The 16,998-nt window shown below is 37.7% G+C and overlaps 1 long non-coding RNA gene across 2 annotated transcripts in view; it reads left to right on the forward strand.

Moving 5' to 3' along the window:
• The window catches only part of LOC139182734 (uncharacterized), a 327,514-nt gene that overhangs the window by 125,954 nt on the left and 184,562 nt on the right, over nucleotides 1-16,998 (forward strand). For both annotated transcript variants that reach the window (XR_011566273.1, XR_011566272.1), the window contains exon 2: nucleotides 10,491-10,621. This is a non-coding gene — a long non-coding RNA (uncharacterized lncRNA). The remainder of the gene's footprint in view (nucleotides 1-10,490; nucleotides 10,622-16,998) is intronic.

A 16,998-nucleotide genomic window follows, 5' to 3' on the forward strand; every position in this document is an offset into this window, starting at 1 on the left:
TCCCCCTCCCGTGGGCATTTCCCTTGTCTTTGATAATTATTATTTCTCTCTGGGATTTTTTTACATGTATATTATTTCTTTCTCTCTTGTCAGACTTGTGTTTAGCATTATTTTCCTAGTTTAAGGTGACTCCAGAATCTATTCTATGGTGATTCCTCTAGGGAGTTGGGTAAATTATTTGAATTTGAAAGCACTTTGAGGAATACATCTCAATCTAACCCACATATCTGAAATTTAAGGAAGGATCATATATCATAGAATGAGTGACAAACAGTTGTTTTATGTCCTCGGTAGCTTGATAACTTAGAACTGAAATAAGACTCTTATTTTCTTAGTGTGAAAAACCTGACCTTTAAATAAATGAGTAATATTTACAGTTACCAAATAGATTTTCAGAAAAAAATTAAAAATAAGACTGGGATAAAACTCTTTAAAAAATTAGAAAAATTGCATTCAGCGATAGAAAGGTAGTCTTTTGTCATCTGTCTAGATTAGCAGTTTTCAGTGGGCATTGGTCCCCTCTGTGGAATATTTGACAATGCCTGGAGACGTTTTTAGTTGTCACATTTGTGTGAGTTGCTACTGGCATCGAGTGGGTAAAGACAAGGAATGATGCTAACCATACTAAACTGCACAGGACAGTTCCTCACAACAAGAATTATCCGGCCCCAAACGTCAGTCGTGCTGAGGGTAAGAAACCGTGACGAGGATCAGTGGTTCTCAGAACGTGGTCCCCAGACCTGCAGCATCAGGATCAGCTGGGAGCTTGTTAAACATGTACACTCTCAAAGTCTCACCTTGGGCTTCCTATTCAGAGTGAGCCCAGCAACTGTACTTTTAACAAATACTCTGGGGGATTCTGATACATGCTAAAGTTCAAGAGCCACTGAAATGGATATTTCTATCTTCTTCTTCTTTTCCAGCCTTTTAAATAGAAGTGAATTTTTGCTTTCTATTCAACCTTTTACTTTGACCAGTAGCTAAAATCTGAAGTCAAGACCCTTCACAACAATTTCTTCTACCTCAAGAACCTTCTTGTCTGGTGGTCTTCTTGTCTGTCTCTAGTTCTCTGTCCCAAAGAAACCTCCTTCCCAGCAAGTGTGTCTTCTGTTGCGTTGTTCTAAAATACTGGCAATGGTCAATCCTGTGCTTTGGTCTCCCATGTCTGGTCCACTCCGTGCATTGTCTAAAGCTGGAGCTTTGTCCTCCAGTGAGTCAGTGCTGGGAAGTGGAGATTTCATGCAGTTGCTCAGGACATGGCATTAATGAGCTTTTGAAGTTAGCATTCTGGGTCTTCTTTAGCCTTGAACCTGTTACACCCATTTTGTCAGGAGTTTAGGACCATATCCCTATGCTCAGTCTTTCACCTCACACCTGCCAAATCACTTACACATAAGGTTTCACATAAAACTAAAATCTATCTTGTAAAATGACTCACAGTACACATCTTAGATAATACTGAGTAACATGGGTTTCTTCATATATGAGCAAGTGCACTACCTTTTCTTCCTGCCTGTAGTACAAGAAATGGAACATACAAAATTGTGAAACCAGGAGCTGAATTTTATTACTTACACCATTTGGTAACTTGAGAAGGACTGTTAGTCCTGAATACTAGTTAGAAAGGCCTTTGATTTGCCAACCCATCCTTTCTCTATCGTGTATTCAAACCCTTATTTCAATGAAGGGAAAAACAGCTTTTGTATGAGCTTTCATAACAGAGTGGAGGAATGCAAATCTTATAATTAAGAACTTAGTCTTCATTATTAGCCTGAAAATCATACAATAAAATAAATCTGGCAGACATAGCCAAATGTTCTTACTCAGTTTATTTGGAAATATATTCATCTGTTGTGGGCTGCTGTTGCGGCTGACAGTTTTGGTTTCCTTCATCTCTATTTAGGGTTTCTGGCAAGTGGTTCTGCTAAAGACAGTAAGAACCTGAACAGGGCAATTGTTGCAAATGTAGAAAAGAGGTGGGCCATGTCACCACCTAGAGTTTTCTTCATGAATCGTCCCCTTCATTTTCATGAGTGCTGATTCTGCTGATCATCAGGCTTTTCAACTGGGTGATGGCCACAGAGCCACAATTAAGGAAACATACACATACATCCCTTTATCTTGTCAGATAAACTTGTATTCTTACTTGTCATCTGGTCTCCTCACATCACATTCAGTGTCATTCTTCCAGAATGGGGCAGTAGTCATGCTATTCATGGTCCTAGACTCCTTTCTCTTTTCTTGGTGTCAAAAAAGAGAGGTGGGAATCTGAATCTGTCTGCATTTATCTAGCTTATTGACATAAATTTGGATGATATCTCTCTTTCATTCCCTCAGACTCTCTTTTTAAGTAGGCAGTTTATTTCCACCCCTTAAAAATAGCCCTGGCTTCCCTTTTGGCCCAGCTGGTAAAGAATCCGCCTGGAATGTGGGAGACCTGGGTTTGATCCCTGGGTTGGGAGGATCCCTAGAGAAGGGAAAGGCTACCCACTCCAGTATTCTGGCCTAGAGAATTCCATGGACTGTATGGTCCATGGGGTTGCAAAGAGTCAGACATGAGTGACTTTCACGAAAAATAGCCCTAGAGGCTTACACTTAAAGATAGCAGAACCTATTTCTGTTCTTTAAAAAGTAGTTGAAATTCAGTAGGTTACTGTGTTTCTTAAAGATGATCAATAAAATAAATGCAGACAGATTCCTTTAGAACAATGATCACCCATCAAAACAAGCAATTTCAGCTTGACATTTATGTGTGTTTGTGTGGAGAAAGCAGTTTTTACTTTCCTAAGTCTGTGTTTTGGGGAAAAGGCATTAGAGCGGGTGGTGATAGTCCTCGTTGAGGGTGTCTGTGTCCCTGACAGCAGTAGACAGTGTAGGAAATGTCATGGAACAAAGAAAGGAATACGTGTTTTAGAGTAAGAGACAGTGGGTTACTAGGGTGAAATCTTCAGGCATTTATCAAATGCTTTCTAATTCAGGCTTCCCTTTTCAGAACCCCTGCCTTGGACATTCTGATATCCTAAGCCATCATTCATTTCTCAATACTGATACTAAGTGCTTTTCAAATAGGCCTTCTTCAGAAAAGCTGCCTATCTGTACTTTGCCACATCATGCTTATCAGATAATTCAAGGTTCTATTTCATGAGTAAATATGAGATACATTAATGGATCAGCACAAAATTTAGTTTCCACTCCTAAACCTCTAGGAACAAATAGAAGGGATATGGGCACATCTCTTGCTCTGTTGGAGAAGGCAATGACACCCCATTCCAGTGTTCTTGCCTGGAGAATCCCAGGAACGGGGGAGCCTGGTGGGCTGCTGTCTATGGGGTCGCACAGAGTTGGACACGACTGAAGCAACTTAGCAGCAGCAGCAGCTTGCTCTGTTAATATATATTTTACACCATGCTTGTCACATTGCTAGAACACAATAATTTGTATCTCAAATGAGTGAGTATGAGACAAAGACCAATTTGTGTTCCATTGGGAAAGCTAATATGGTTACCAAGAGCCAATAGAAATAAATGGTGCTTTTACTGGTCACTTAAACCACTCCTTTCTCTTAAAATGATATTGTACATGATTTACTTCAGGTACAATATGAAAGATAATTTTACAGTTACCTTGTTTAACTGAGTTATCCATCCCAAACAGGACAACTTTGTCCAAAATAGTATAGTGTTCCTACTCCCCACCAATAGACTTGTGTCAAATCAGATAACCTTTAGCTTGTTTTCCTTTTAGACTGTTACTTAAAGATACAGAGGGGTAGTTACCCAGGTTAGATGCTGATAATACTGATGATAGGCAGATTTCAGCTCAGTATCTTGAGCAGGGGGAAGGATGGGAGAGTAAGAACCACATCCTGACAGCCAAGCGAGCTAACATAGGTGGGGATAAATATTACCCAACCTTCTAAATTTGGGGTTGCCACCTTCATATCTTTCTTCTGGAGAGTTTTTCTTGCTTAGATGGGTCCCTTTAGCTTTGTTTTCAAAGCTAAACACTTCTCCTCTTTTCTTGTAGTTGGTAGACATTTAGATGGTTTAAATTTCTAAATTGACTATCCTATTTCCTCACTAGTTGGATACCTCAAAGAGTCTGGTAAATAAATGGCTTGGCAAAATGTGAGATGTGGAGTTTTAAAAAAGTCTCCACTGGATCAGTTTATCAGGTCAATTTCATCTCCTTATCTTGCTGAACATCATGTGTATTGCCATCTCAGAGGGAGAGGTGCTGGCGTATATGGCTTAAATTCACATTTTTACTTGAGTTTGGATTCTGGTTCTATTACTTTCTAGCTATGTGACCTTAGGCAGATTACTTAACTCTTCTGTGCTTCAGTTTCTCCATTTGTGAAACAGGGTTGGTAATAGTTATTGATATTAGCATGTGTGTATGCTCAGTCACTTAGCTCTGTCCGACTCTGCGACCCCATGGACTGTAGCCCACCAGGCTCCTCTGTCCATGGAATTCTCCAGGCAAGAATACTGAAGTGAGTTGCCATTTCCTACTCCAGGGGTTCTTCCTGACCCAGGGATTGAACCCATGCCTGCTGTGTCTCCTGTTACCCTGTTGGAATCTATAATGTGATGGGGAGGTAGTCATGGCTGCCACAAGCAGCCACATTTTCCTCTGGTTGAGAACCATCTAATACTACAGGAAGACAGACACAAAGACAATAAAAACATATTCCAGTGCTTACTGTGTGCCAGAGGCCCTTCTAAGAGTTTTACAGATATTGACCCATTTGTAATCATTTGTATTAACCCATTTGTATGACCCTGATCTGTAAAACTCTTAGAACAGCCTCTGGCTTATAGTAAGCACTTGAATATGGTTTTATTGTCCTTGTGTTTGTCTTCCTATAGTATTAGATGGTTCACAACCAGAGGAAAATGTGACTACTTGTGGCAGCCCTGACATAGATTCTAACAGGGTAACAGGAGACACAAGAGATGTGGGTTCAATCTCTGGGTCAGGAAGATCCTCTGGAGTAGGAGGTGGCAACCCACTTCAGTATTCTTGCCTGGAAAATACCATGGCAGAGGAGCCTGACAGGCTACAGGGGTCACAGAGAGTCAGACACGATTGAGTGCCACCACCACTAACAGAGAAGTAGGGCTTAAAGACACTCTCTAGAAGGAACTGTGAGAGAAGGAAACTCTAGTTGACATTTTTTGCTTCTTTCTTTTCCCATTTTCATACTGATAATGAACATATTTCTAGGGAAATTAAAAATTTGTTTTCAGTGCAACCTGGGTACCTAAAGGTACCCAATAAATTGTATATAATTCATTTTAAGGAATGGGTGACAGAAAAATAATGCCTAACAGACTATTTTTCTCATGACACAAGAAGTCTGGAGTATTGATTATTGGTTCAGTGGTTGAGGGTTGTTATGGCTATGACTCTAATTCTTGTGGCTTTGTCTTCATATTTGTTACTTTACTGTTTGTCTACTTTCATCTGAGAAAACCAAAGATTTCCCAGAACTACCTCTACCTCCACCCTACTTAATATCCAGGAACTTTCTACTAATGTCTCATTGACTAGAAATGGGGCATTCAATAAGCCCTAGATGTAGAGGAAGCGAGGAATGTGAGGACACAGTTGTCAGATTTGGTCTAAACAGATCATGATTCACTGCTTGGAATTACATACTGACTCTGTACATTCTCAGAATCTATTTGCAAAGAAAGTGGGGGCAGGATGGACATTTGCTGGGCCATTAGCAGTATCTTCCAAATCAGCATCCATTTTACTGTTCTTGCCTGTCTCAGTGGTAACCACCTTTATTTGAAATAATATTATTAATAAACACAGTTTTAAGTATATATATCATTTTGTAGTTGTGAAAAACAAGGCAGCTAATAGGTGATGGGGGCGTGATTCAAACTCAGGCCCTCTGATGTCATGCTGGTTCTCTCACCCACTTTTCCACAATGATTGTATTAGATAGAACTAGAGGCAAAGTCCTGGCATCTCTCAGAGAAAATGAAGCATGATTTGTCAAGCTTATTAATCGAGGGAAGATTCTCTGGAGTTTTCTATAAGAGAGTCTTGAGCTGAGAGTTATTTGTCACAGCAAGTGACCCAGAATTTCCATAAAGCACAGTCTCTCTTCTTAGCCTTTAAACACTTTCATCTCGGTACCCATTTCAGGAATTCTGTCTTGATCTATTGTATCCTTCTGTCTGGGATCCCCTTTTTCTGTCAATTTATGGTGAGTCCCAGGAAAGTATAACTCCTATAGTGTAGATGACCTTGGCCACTTCTTGACTTTTGTCAATTACCCTTCTGTAATGAAATCTTTTCAAGAAACACATACAATAAGTGTGCCTCCTTTTAGTGTTGGGAGGAGTTCATAGTTCACCCAGGATGCTGTCACATAATTTCCACTTGGATGATGTTTACACTTGGTTTGAGGCTCATCAGCTCTGGCTTGTGTGTCTAGCTGTGCAGAGGCAGAGAAGGTGCTGTGCTTACATAAAGGAAATTTAGCAGTTCTCTTGCAGAGGACATCTTGGAGCCTTTTGTTTAGACTATAGAAATGCTAGGGCATTCATTTTTTCACCTCTCCTTTATGACAATGGTAGACCTGGGCATGCCATGGTAAGCACAGTAAAATGCAATGCTCTCATACCTGTTACTGGGGAAGAAGACACTCTTCCCACTTAATCCACCCAATATTAACACTCTTGGCATCGTTCCTTTTCCTTTTTCAACCTTAAACACAGAAGTGAAAAGCCATTCCACTTACCTGACACATCATTAATACTTTAATATAAGTGTTTTCTGATCTCCTCGTAACTTTTCAAAATCTGAGAAATCTTTGGAACCTTAGCACTTCCTCTAGAGCAGGGCTTAACAAACTTTTTCTATGAAGGTGCAGGTAATATTTTAGACTTCTCTGGTCATATGATTTGCTGAAAATAATCAACATTATCTATAACAGGTAAATGAATCAGCATGGCTGTGTTCCAATAAAAATTTATTTGGGGACTCTGAAATATCAATGCCAAGTAATTTTAACATTTTAGAATTTTCTTCTTTAATTTTTTCCAACTATTTAAAAATGAAAACAAACAAACAAACCACTCATCTCATCAAAAAACCCTGGCTTAGGGACTGTAGTTTGTTGAGCCCTGCTTTAAAGCACCTCTGTTTAACAGAACATTCTGTGATGGTGAAAATGTTCTATAATATCAAATACTTGAAATATGTCTAATGCAACTGAGGAGCTGAATTTTAAATTTTAATTTATTGAAATTTGATTTTAAAGAGCCAGCTGTGAATAGTTGCTGTTGTATTGGACAAACATAGAACTCTGCTGTTATCTGAAGAAGATTCAAAATTCTCAGTTTTTCTATGTTTTAGATTAGAATTTTAACTTCCTGGAAGAAAAAGTCTGATTGGCCTAGTTAGGGCAAAATCATGTAGTGTAATAAATACCTTGGCTTCCAGGAGTTTCCCTGTTAGTTGGGGTCAAGGTGGGATGGTTCCTGCAGAAGAGAACCTGAGTAAACAAAACAACAGGGGTTTGCTACAATTTCCTGAAGTCTTGCATTTCAAAAAGAGGTCTCTAATGGAAAGGAATGACTTTAAAATGACATACTGTTGGTAGAATCAGTGTGGGAGAGAGATTTTATGGCTGTCCCTCATTTTAGCACCCCTTAATTCAAACTGCAGTGGTGACTTCTCTAACCCTGGGCCTGTTAGAGAATTTAGCTGTCATTTTGAAAGATGCTACTTGTATAGTTGGCCAGCAAGCATTATCAAGCATCTGCCATGTTCCAGACACAGTGCTAGGTGCCTTCATGAACTGTTTCAGACTTATTCATCTCATGAATGTTCTCACACAAAAAGCTGAAAAAAGCTGTTTTATGAAGATTTAAAATGTAAGTAAATGACCTTATCATGAACATAGTATGGATTATTATTCTATTAAAGAAATCACTTCAAGACTATATTATGAGACATATAAGACTCGAGCCTCATATCAACCTCTGAAACTCTGAAAAAGTTTATTAATATTCAGAGCTTTGACTTTACAAATTAATGGCCTGTTTACCAACTTAAGCAGCTAGTCATTCTTACCTACTTTGGGAAGTCCCTACTATCTCTAGAAATGTCCTTATTTGTATATGATGAGTGTATGGGAGTGGGGATACTAATTCTGAGTGAGGAATCCGGTAAGGCACCCCTGACATTTCATTTAAGACTTAACTGGTAGGAAGGTGCAAACTGGGAAAGTTGTGGAGCAGAAATTTCTAGGAACAGCAATTTTAAGAATCCCTAATGCAGAATGAGCTTCCTTTGTTAAAGGAAGGGAAGATAGTCAGAATCTAATGTAGAGGGAGAACAGTGAGAGGTGAATTCTGGGAATGGTCTATGGTCAGATCTGACATAAGGCATGTTAAACACACAGCACAGACCCAGGAAGGTGTCTCACATTAGCATACAATAGACACAAGTCACATCACTGACTTTGAAGACTTGGGACTGTTAATTTATGACTGAGTTGAATGGGAAGGATCAGCCTTCATGAATGGACATGCATCCAATTGAAATAGAAAGTAGGCTTATAGAATCATGTTTCCAGTGTCATTTAAAGTTTCACAGACTGAGTAATTCAGAATGAAATGTCTCCTATGGAATTCAGCAGAGTGACCTGCTTGTCAAATCTCTATGTGTATGAATTGGAATGCTGATAAACAGATGAACCCAGATGACCAAGAGAAGCTAGCATATCAACTCACAGAAGATGTAGAGCTAGGATATCTGAACAATTGCTCTAAACAGATAACAACAAAATTGTGAGGAACTAGAAAGTAAAACAACAACAAACAAAAACAAATGAACAAATTATTAAATCTCTGGAACCCCAAAGAAGCTGAATATGCTGTTTAATCATGTAGTCTGCTTGCTGGAGGCTGGCACAGCAAACCAAAGATTTGAATCAGCATGTATAGAGGTGCCCCAGCAACAGTGTTTTAAATTTCTATAAATGGAAGAAAAAACTAGGATTCCATGAAAGAGATAATTTACTACTTTGATTGGTAATGTTTGGAAATATACCTATGAACAGGGAATTTTCAAGGTGGTATTTTCCATGGAGGACATAGAAACCATTTTGAACACATTTATTTATGGTGCTAAAGTGGGGATGACAATTAATAATGAAAATGCAGTCACACTTCAAATAGAATGGAGCTCCATGGAAACTTCAAATCAGTCAACTCAGTCATCAAGGCTCTGCTTTGACATTTCTGCACAATTTTTGATCATTGGCACAAAGGTGGTATGATGTCATCATCAAACATAATTTACTAAGCTCATTATGGGTATCAAAGTTATTAGAAATCACACAATTATATAGAGAGTATAGACTTGCTGTTATAAACATGTTTTTTGTTTATGAAGATGCAGAAATTTTATCACTATCAATGTGTGCTTGATCAGTTGCTCAATCATGTCCAACTCTTTGATCAGTTGCTCAATCCATGTCCACATGGATTATAGCCTGCCAGGCTCCTCTGTCCATGGGATTATCCCAGCAAGGATACTGGACTGGGTTGTCATTTCCTCCTCCAGGGGATCCCACCCAAGGATCAAACCCCTGTCTCCTGTGGCTAGTATATTATACAGAAAACTATTATAATTCCCAGAAAATTTTATCAAGATTTTAAAACTTTATATGGCTATTTGAGTATAGATAAGGCAACAAAAACATATTTGCTAATAACTTTAAATATAGAGCTTAAAAATTATTTAAAAGTTTTAAGTTGTTCAGAAGAACTGACTCACTAGGAAAGACCCTGATGCTGGGAAAGATTGATGGCAGGATGAGAAGGGGATGACAGAGGATGAGATGGTTGGATGACATCATTGACTCGATGGACATGCGTTTGAGTAAGCTCTGGGAATTTGGTAATGGACAGGGAAGCCTGGAGTGCTGCAGTCCATGGGGTTGCAAAGAGTTGGTTATGACTGAACGACTGAACTGAACTGAAATGAAGTTGTTCATGAGGTCAGTTAGCTCTTTTGTATACCCGTTTCATCACAACCATTCTGTTTTACTTGTAACCATTCAAGAAACTTCTTGATGACTGGAGAAGAACATAAAAGTGGTGAATGAGGGTTTGTAAAGGCAGTGAATGTGGACGTGTAGTGTGGGTATAGGGAGATGTGATCCATTTTCCAAACTGCATTATATCTTTTTATTCAAAGATATAATTAGAAATAAAAATAAGCCACTAAACTTACCTCAGGCACAAATGATGACTGTGGCTAAGGAATAAGATGTGATTTTATTGTATAAATATTACCATTCTCTTTCTAGCAAGGCTATTTTGCCTGCTTAGCTTTATAATTTCTTGTAACTTTAAAAATAAACAAACAAATACCTGTTAATAACCTAGCGCTTAATTCTCACCCTCTTCAGTTTTTCTTCTTCTAATTAGATATCTTAAATTATATCTTTGCAGCTGACTAATCGCCAGCCTGTGCCTTCTTCCCTTCATGGTACAATTTAAGAGGACCAGTTCTCCTGGTATTGAGGTATCGATCAGCCTTGATGCCTCCCATCAGATACACTTGCCCTTTTCAACCTAGAGAGGTAAGCACAGTTCTCATATATCTCTGAGTTTGAAAGGCAAGCCAGGAATGGAAAGTCATTTTTCTGCAGTATGGCAGTATGAAGCCCTACATGGAAATACCTATTCTTAACTTCTTTTAAAAGTGCTTATTTAACTATAAAATAACTTAGTTTTAGAAAATGATCTTTTTCTATTCATACAATTTTAGGCTCTGTCTTTTAGCAGCATGCACATAAAGTAGAAATAAAATAGAAGTAAAGTATGAAGGGTGAAGATACCACCTGAGAAATGAATTATGGTTAAAATAACTGTTGAAGGAGAGCGAAGGTGATTTGAAGCCCACACAGTTCTAAATCTCTGCTTTCTGCTAAAGGAGGATTCTGCCAGGAGTACCATATGATATAATGGGGGAGAAGGGAGGCTTTCCACAGACCACTGAGCACTTATTTTCTGGTAACCAGTTCATGTCCTATCCTATTCCTATAATCTTTTTTTGACAAACAAGAATGAATTTTCTTCACCTTTTGGTCATCAGAGAAATCTGATGCCCCTAATATTGACTTTTCAATGTAATTGCAATTTTATCTGATGGAATTTCAAACAAATGGGAGTAATAGTCCTGGGTGTCAATTCAAATATATGCCGTTAAAAGACTTAGTGATGTGAATACACATATACACCTACAAATACTGTTTTGGAATGGAATGAAGTGATTCTGATGGTTTTAGATTCTTTAGAAAGATCATCAATTATTTAAGTTTGGAATGCAGCCCTCCAGGGAAGAATGTAATCTATAAGTGGTTGAGATTTTAAATTATATCTAATTTTTTGTCGAATGTCTACTTCACTTAGCATGAATGCTTGTTGATGATTTTTATAATCTCTAGGTTACAATGTCTGATCTTTTTGATCACTTTTTCTTTTAATATTTATACCTTCAAATATAATTAGTGATTGCTCATCAATTTAAAAAGTATTTACTTACCTTTAAACATGCATTTTCAAATGCCTTTGGCTGCTTTGAATGTCTTTGTGTGTTTGTGAAGTTTTTCCTAAATAGCTACAATACAAGAGTAAAGCATTAAAGACTGGCTTAAATATACAAACTGTTCAATTCAAACCTATGTAAATTATTTTGGGTTCAATTATGTTTATTCCATCTGTTTTTATCATCTGTTGTTACAATAATTTATCATTTCTACATGATTTTAAAATGTAAATGAATCAAGAGAGGAAACACATTTGTGGACAGTTAGTTAATAAAACTACATTCGGCAAGTGAGCTAAGTCATAATAATTAATTAAATTTCACTGCCCATATATGCTTGTAATTGTATATTTAGTGTGTATTTGCATAATCACATAATGGGACCTATATGATTCATGCTTTGTTGAGTGTACACTGGATGCACAAATTACCAGTTCCAAACTAGAGTTGCTTATAAGCATATCACAAAGACATTTGGCTTTTTTAAGGAAATGATGTACAAGGGGTAAATAAGAAAAAAAATGTTAAAAATGAAAGTTATATATTCTTAGAGCAAAGTAGAAGACTGAAAAGACAATTCAAGTCATGGACAAGTCCTGACTTTTTTCTCTGAAATCCTGCTTTTAAAATTATCTGGTATTTTATTGTATTTAGTGACTATTTTTCAGGGAAAGGTTTGCTCTTTTGAAGAGGTGGTGTGGGAATGTTAGATTAGGTGTTATTCTGAGCCAGGTTATATGTTTAAGACCCCACATATAATAACTTTTCATTTAGTAATATTCTAATTATCCAGATCACACAAATAATTGATTTATTTTTCAAAATAGAGCCTCGGTTCAGTTCAGTCACTCAGTCATGTCCGACTCTTTGCCACCCCATGGACTGCAGCACACCAGGCTTCCCTGTCCATCACCAACTGCTGGAGCTTGCTCAAACTCATGTCCATTGAGTCAGTGATGCCATCCAACCATTTCATCCTGTCAATCCCTTCTCCTCCTGCCTTCAAACTTTCCCAGCATCAGGGTCTTTTCCAGTGAGTCAGCTCTTCGCATCAGGCTGCCAAAGCATTGGAGCTTCAGCTTCAGTATCAGTCCTTCCAATGAATATTCAAGACTGATTTCCTTGAGGATTGACTGGTTTCATCTTCTTGCAGTCCACGGGACTTTCAAGAGTCTTCTCCAACACCACAGTTCAAAAGCATCAATTCTTTGGCTGTCAGCTTTCTTTATGGTCCAACTCTCACATCCATACATGATTGCTGGAAAAACCATAGCTTTGACTAGATAGAGCCTAGATAGTTCTTTAAGGGCCATATCCTGGGACAAAATTGTGCCTACTATCCTTATGCTCTTAAATGTATACAATTTGCAGCATTTGCTGAAGGTGACAGGGGACCCACTTTAGGAGTGACATCCTGTACACGGCAGCCTCTAGACAAAGTCTGTTCTGAGCATGACTGCCTCCACCTCCTCAAAACCCAGTCCTCTCCAGTTGCTCTGTGTTGAGCTGATCAAAATAACTCACAGCAAGTTCTGAGTGACAAAGGCTTAACTACTTAGCTTTATCTGCATATTGAAAATGAAGCTTGTAATCCAAATAGATTTCAAATATGCTAATCTGATCTAACCATTCCCATGCCTGCTACCATTTCCTGCCTCCCTTAATGGATCAAGTACACGTTTACACTTCTCAATTCATTTATTATGGCATTGCTTGTCAGGTCCTTCATCTTCTGATCATCGTGGTTTATCTCTTCTGCCTTCCTCATCTCTCACAATTATCTGTATAAGACTTAATTCAAGTACCAAGAAACCTCAGTTGAGCAAAGGTTGAGTATTATTTAAAAAAAAAAATAATAGAATTAAATTAAAAAAAAATTGAGAAAATGGTTCAGACAGTAGACTGTTTCAGTCTCACAACTATATTCTTCCCTCTGCTAAGGCCAGATTCAGGAGGTCAGTTGGGTGGCTGTTCCAGGTACCAGTCATTTGAAGATGCTAAAATGTGATTAGAAGAAATGAGAAATATGAGATCAGTTAACTCATGTATTTAAGTGCAATGCCTCTAATGACCAGACAAAAATTTTAAACTGTTTCTTTTTCTGCCAAAGGAGATAGTACCCTTGATTGAAAATAAAAACACAGCACATCACAGGTACTCCTCCACACTGGTTTAACTGGTTTATCCACTGAGCATTTTTCTAATGGGCAGAGCAAATTCAAGTTGAAGAGATGGGGCAGGCCACCAATCCAGCGAACAACCAAATACACAGCTGAAATTCCCAAGGAATTCAAACATTACTTAATCATTAAGATTGAGCATATTTGTTTCAGTATTTAAAATTTAAAATCTTTTTGAAAGGCAGGAGGAGAAGAGGATGAAAGAGGATGAGATGGTTGGATGGCATCACCAACTCAATGGACATGAGTTTGAGTAGACTCCAGGAGTTGATGATGAACAGGGAGGCCTGGCGTGCTGTGGTCCATGGGGTCACAAAGAGTCAGACATGGCTGAGCAACTGAACTGAACTGAACTTTTTGAAAAATATATGCTCAATCCCCACAAAAAACATTCTCAAAAATTTAAGAAAAACGTGCATGTAGAACAAAATCTATATAAAAGATGGAAATGCTTTGTTGCTCTGGAAATAAAAGACAAAAATAAAAACATTTTAAACCTATTTTGAACAGGCTTAATTGGGAAAAAGAATCCTGTAATTCATGACATTTTCAAATAAGCTAAAATGCTATATCACATAAGTACAATAATTACTTACTTTGAACATAAAGAAAATATGTGATTTTGATTAAAACATTTCTGTCTCTGCTGAACATTGAATCCTTGCTAGGGTGATATGAAAAGGAAGGGTGAAGGGAACTTGGAATGGGTGGTAGGAAAAGGATGTGTTAAAATATTAATAGTCACTCATGATCAGTTACTAGAAGAAAGGCCAGAAAAGATATGTATGTTTTTACATATACAGATATTCATATATGTAATGAAAAAGAGTTCTGTGAATATTGAAAAGGAAGAAAAGAAGCCTCCAATATCTGGTAACTGGTCTGCTGCTCGTAGCCAGGCCCTGTTTTCTCCTGCTGGATATAAGCAGTTTCACAGAACATCAATATCAGACAAGGTCATCTGATACCAGAATGAAATGAGACAAAAGCAAAGCCATTGAGCCAGCCACAAGCAAACATTCTTATTATAGATAATAAGAGTGACTGCTGCTTCCTTTTCATTTATAGATTTGTCTTTATTCTAGTTTAACACGTTATAGATAAGTTTTATTGAGTTACCAGATTATAGACTTGCCCCTGCTTTCTGACAGTATTCCATCTAGGGGAAACCCCCACTTCCTCAGAGCCTCCATTAATAAACCAACTAAAATCCAAATCCTATCCTATAACAGGTTTTTTTTTTTAACACCGTATTACCATGACGCCTTTTAGTTCCCATACTATGTGTTCTGTGTGAATGCATCAGGTAATAAAACCTAACTTGTTCAATGGATGGTCTTTGACTAAAAGACATTGACAGTATTAACCACTCATTTCTTTTTTCTGCCTTTTCCTTGTCCTACCATTTCATAAAAGAAGCATACTCCTTAATTAACAAGTAGTTTTTAGGTTAGAGAATACCTTGGTAGAATTTTCACTGGGTTAGATGAGAAACTCGCACTGATGGGACATTCTCTCCCTTTTTGAAGGAGAAGGTGAGTGTATATTAGTTTGTAGCATGAAAGATATAGGCAAAAGCAAGTAGTTCCTGTTGTATGAAGCTATAATAGGCATAGAGGGTGAAGACAGATGCTGAGGAGCAGACAAGATAAACTGTGTAAACATCTGGTGGGTGGTTCACTCACAAATCGAGTCCCCTTTTCTTCCACGACACTGCTTGGTTTCAGGGAGCCTGATCACTGTCACCTGCACTACCCAGGCTTCCTTTCCCACTGGCTTCTGATTGGGCTTGGCTGGAGCGGGAGAGGTGCCAGGACATTGGCCTGGAGGCATTAAGAAGCAGCTAATGGTGCTTCTAGTGATATTCAAGAGAGTAGCTACATCTCTGTGGTTGTAGATCCAGTTATACACACTACTATATATAAAATAAATAACTAACAAGACCTACTGTATAGCATAGGGAACACTACTCAATCTCTTAAAATTACCTACAATGGAAGACTGTGTCATAAAAGAATAGGTGTATAACTGAATCACTTTGCTGTATACTTGAAACTAACACAACATTGAAAATCAACTATATTTCAATAAGAATTCAGAAAAATGGTGTTAATGTCTATGGACATTCACATCCTAAGGAGGCCACCAATGATATTGCTAAAAAAAAAAGAAAAGAAAGGCACTCCCTCCTAGTCGCTTCTGTCTAGTTCCAGCTCACATGTTCACGCCTTTTCAATTTGCTTCTGATAATACCATCTAATCTGTTTGCTTATTTGCCTTTAAATAGTAGCAATTTCCTGCTGTTGTTATTTTCTGGTCGCCTCAACTTTCCTTGTTTTCATCTCTTCCAACATCTCTGTACGTTGTTACCTGTACTAAATTTCCTCTACTGGGATACCTGGATTAAATTATGTTTTCCTTATCTTACACAAATTGATAGACTCCATAAGCCTAATTTACAGATTCATTTTAAACACCATCATAGAAAATAGATTATGAGTTTTGACACAGGTTATTTGATAAAGTTAGATTTTCTAAAATGAGACAGCTTAATTCTAAGAAGCTCAAAGTGATTCAGATAACCAAATCCTATGCAAACACAAACCACAAAAAGTAATTGCAAATTTATCTTTTTCTCCACATTCTTCATTTTTCTTGGTTATACGCTGTTCCAGTTATACTTGTAAATAATTGAATCTATTAAGTAAAAACATTCTTAATAGTCACTTCCTGATTGAGTTTGTAAGAATAGACATAACATGACAGGGGTAGGGAGTTAAGATGAAACACACATCTTGATGATTCTTCTGTCCCTGGAAACTGGTTGAAAGACATGATTTCTTCTTTTTGATGCAAATCAGCCTGGATTTAGCTAAACACAGATCTAACTGCAGAAGATTATCTTCATTTTTTTATTCTCTCAATGGGTACTTGTCTGGATCTGCTTTCTCAAGGCTAAACAGTACTCCAGGGTGCTTTCGAGATCAGAATTGAGTAAGTCTCAATATGTATATAAGAGCCTTCTAGGGTAGGTCATCATCTTTGCAAATTGCCTAATACCTCAGCAAGGTGAAAGAAAACCAAAGTGTAAAATAATAAAATTAACAGAACACTTGATATCTCTAAACTCTGGATACAGTTTATCATTAAAGTTGCATTGATTCATTTTTTTTTGTTGGCATATTTGCTTGGCTGCTACAATTATACTTATATCTGGAAGTATTTTTTT

Source organism: Bos indicus, chromosome 4, assembly GCF_029378745.1.
Source record: "Bos indicus isolate NIAB-ARS_2022 breed Sahiwal x Tharparkar chromosome 4, NIAB-ARS_B.indTharparkar_mat_pri_1.0, whole genome shotgun sequence".
Classification (NCBI taxonomy): domain Eukaryota; kingdom Metazoa; phylum Chordata; class Mammalia; order Artiodactyla; family Bovidae; genus Bos; species Bos indicus.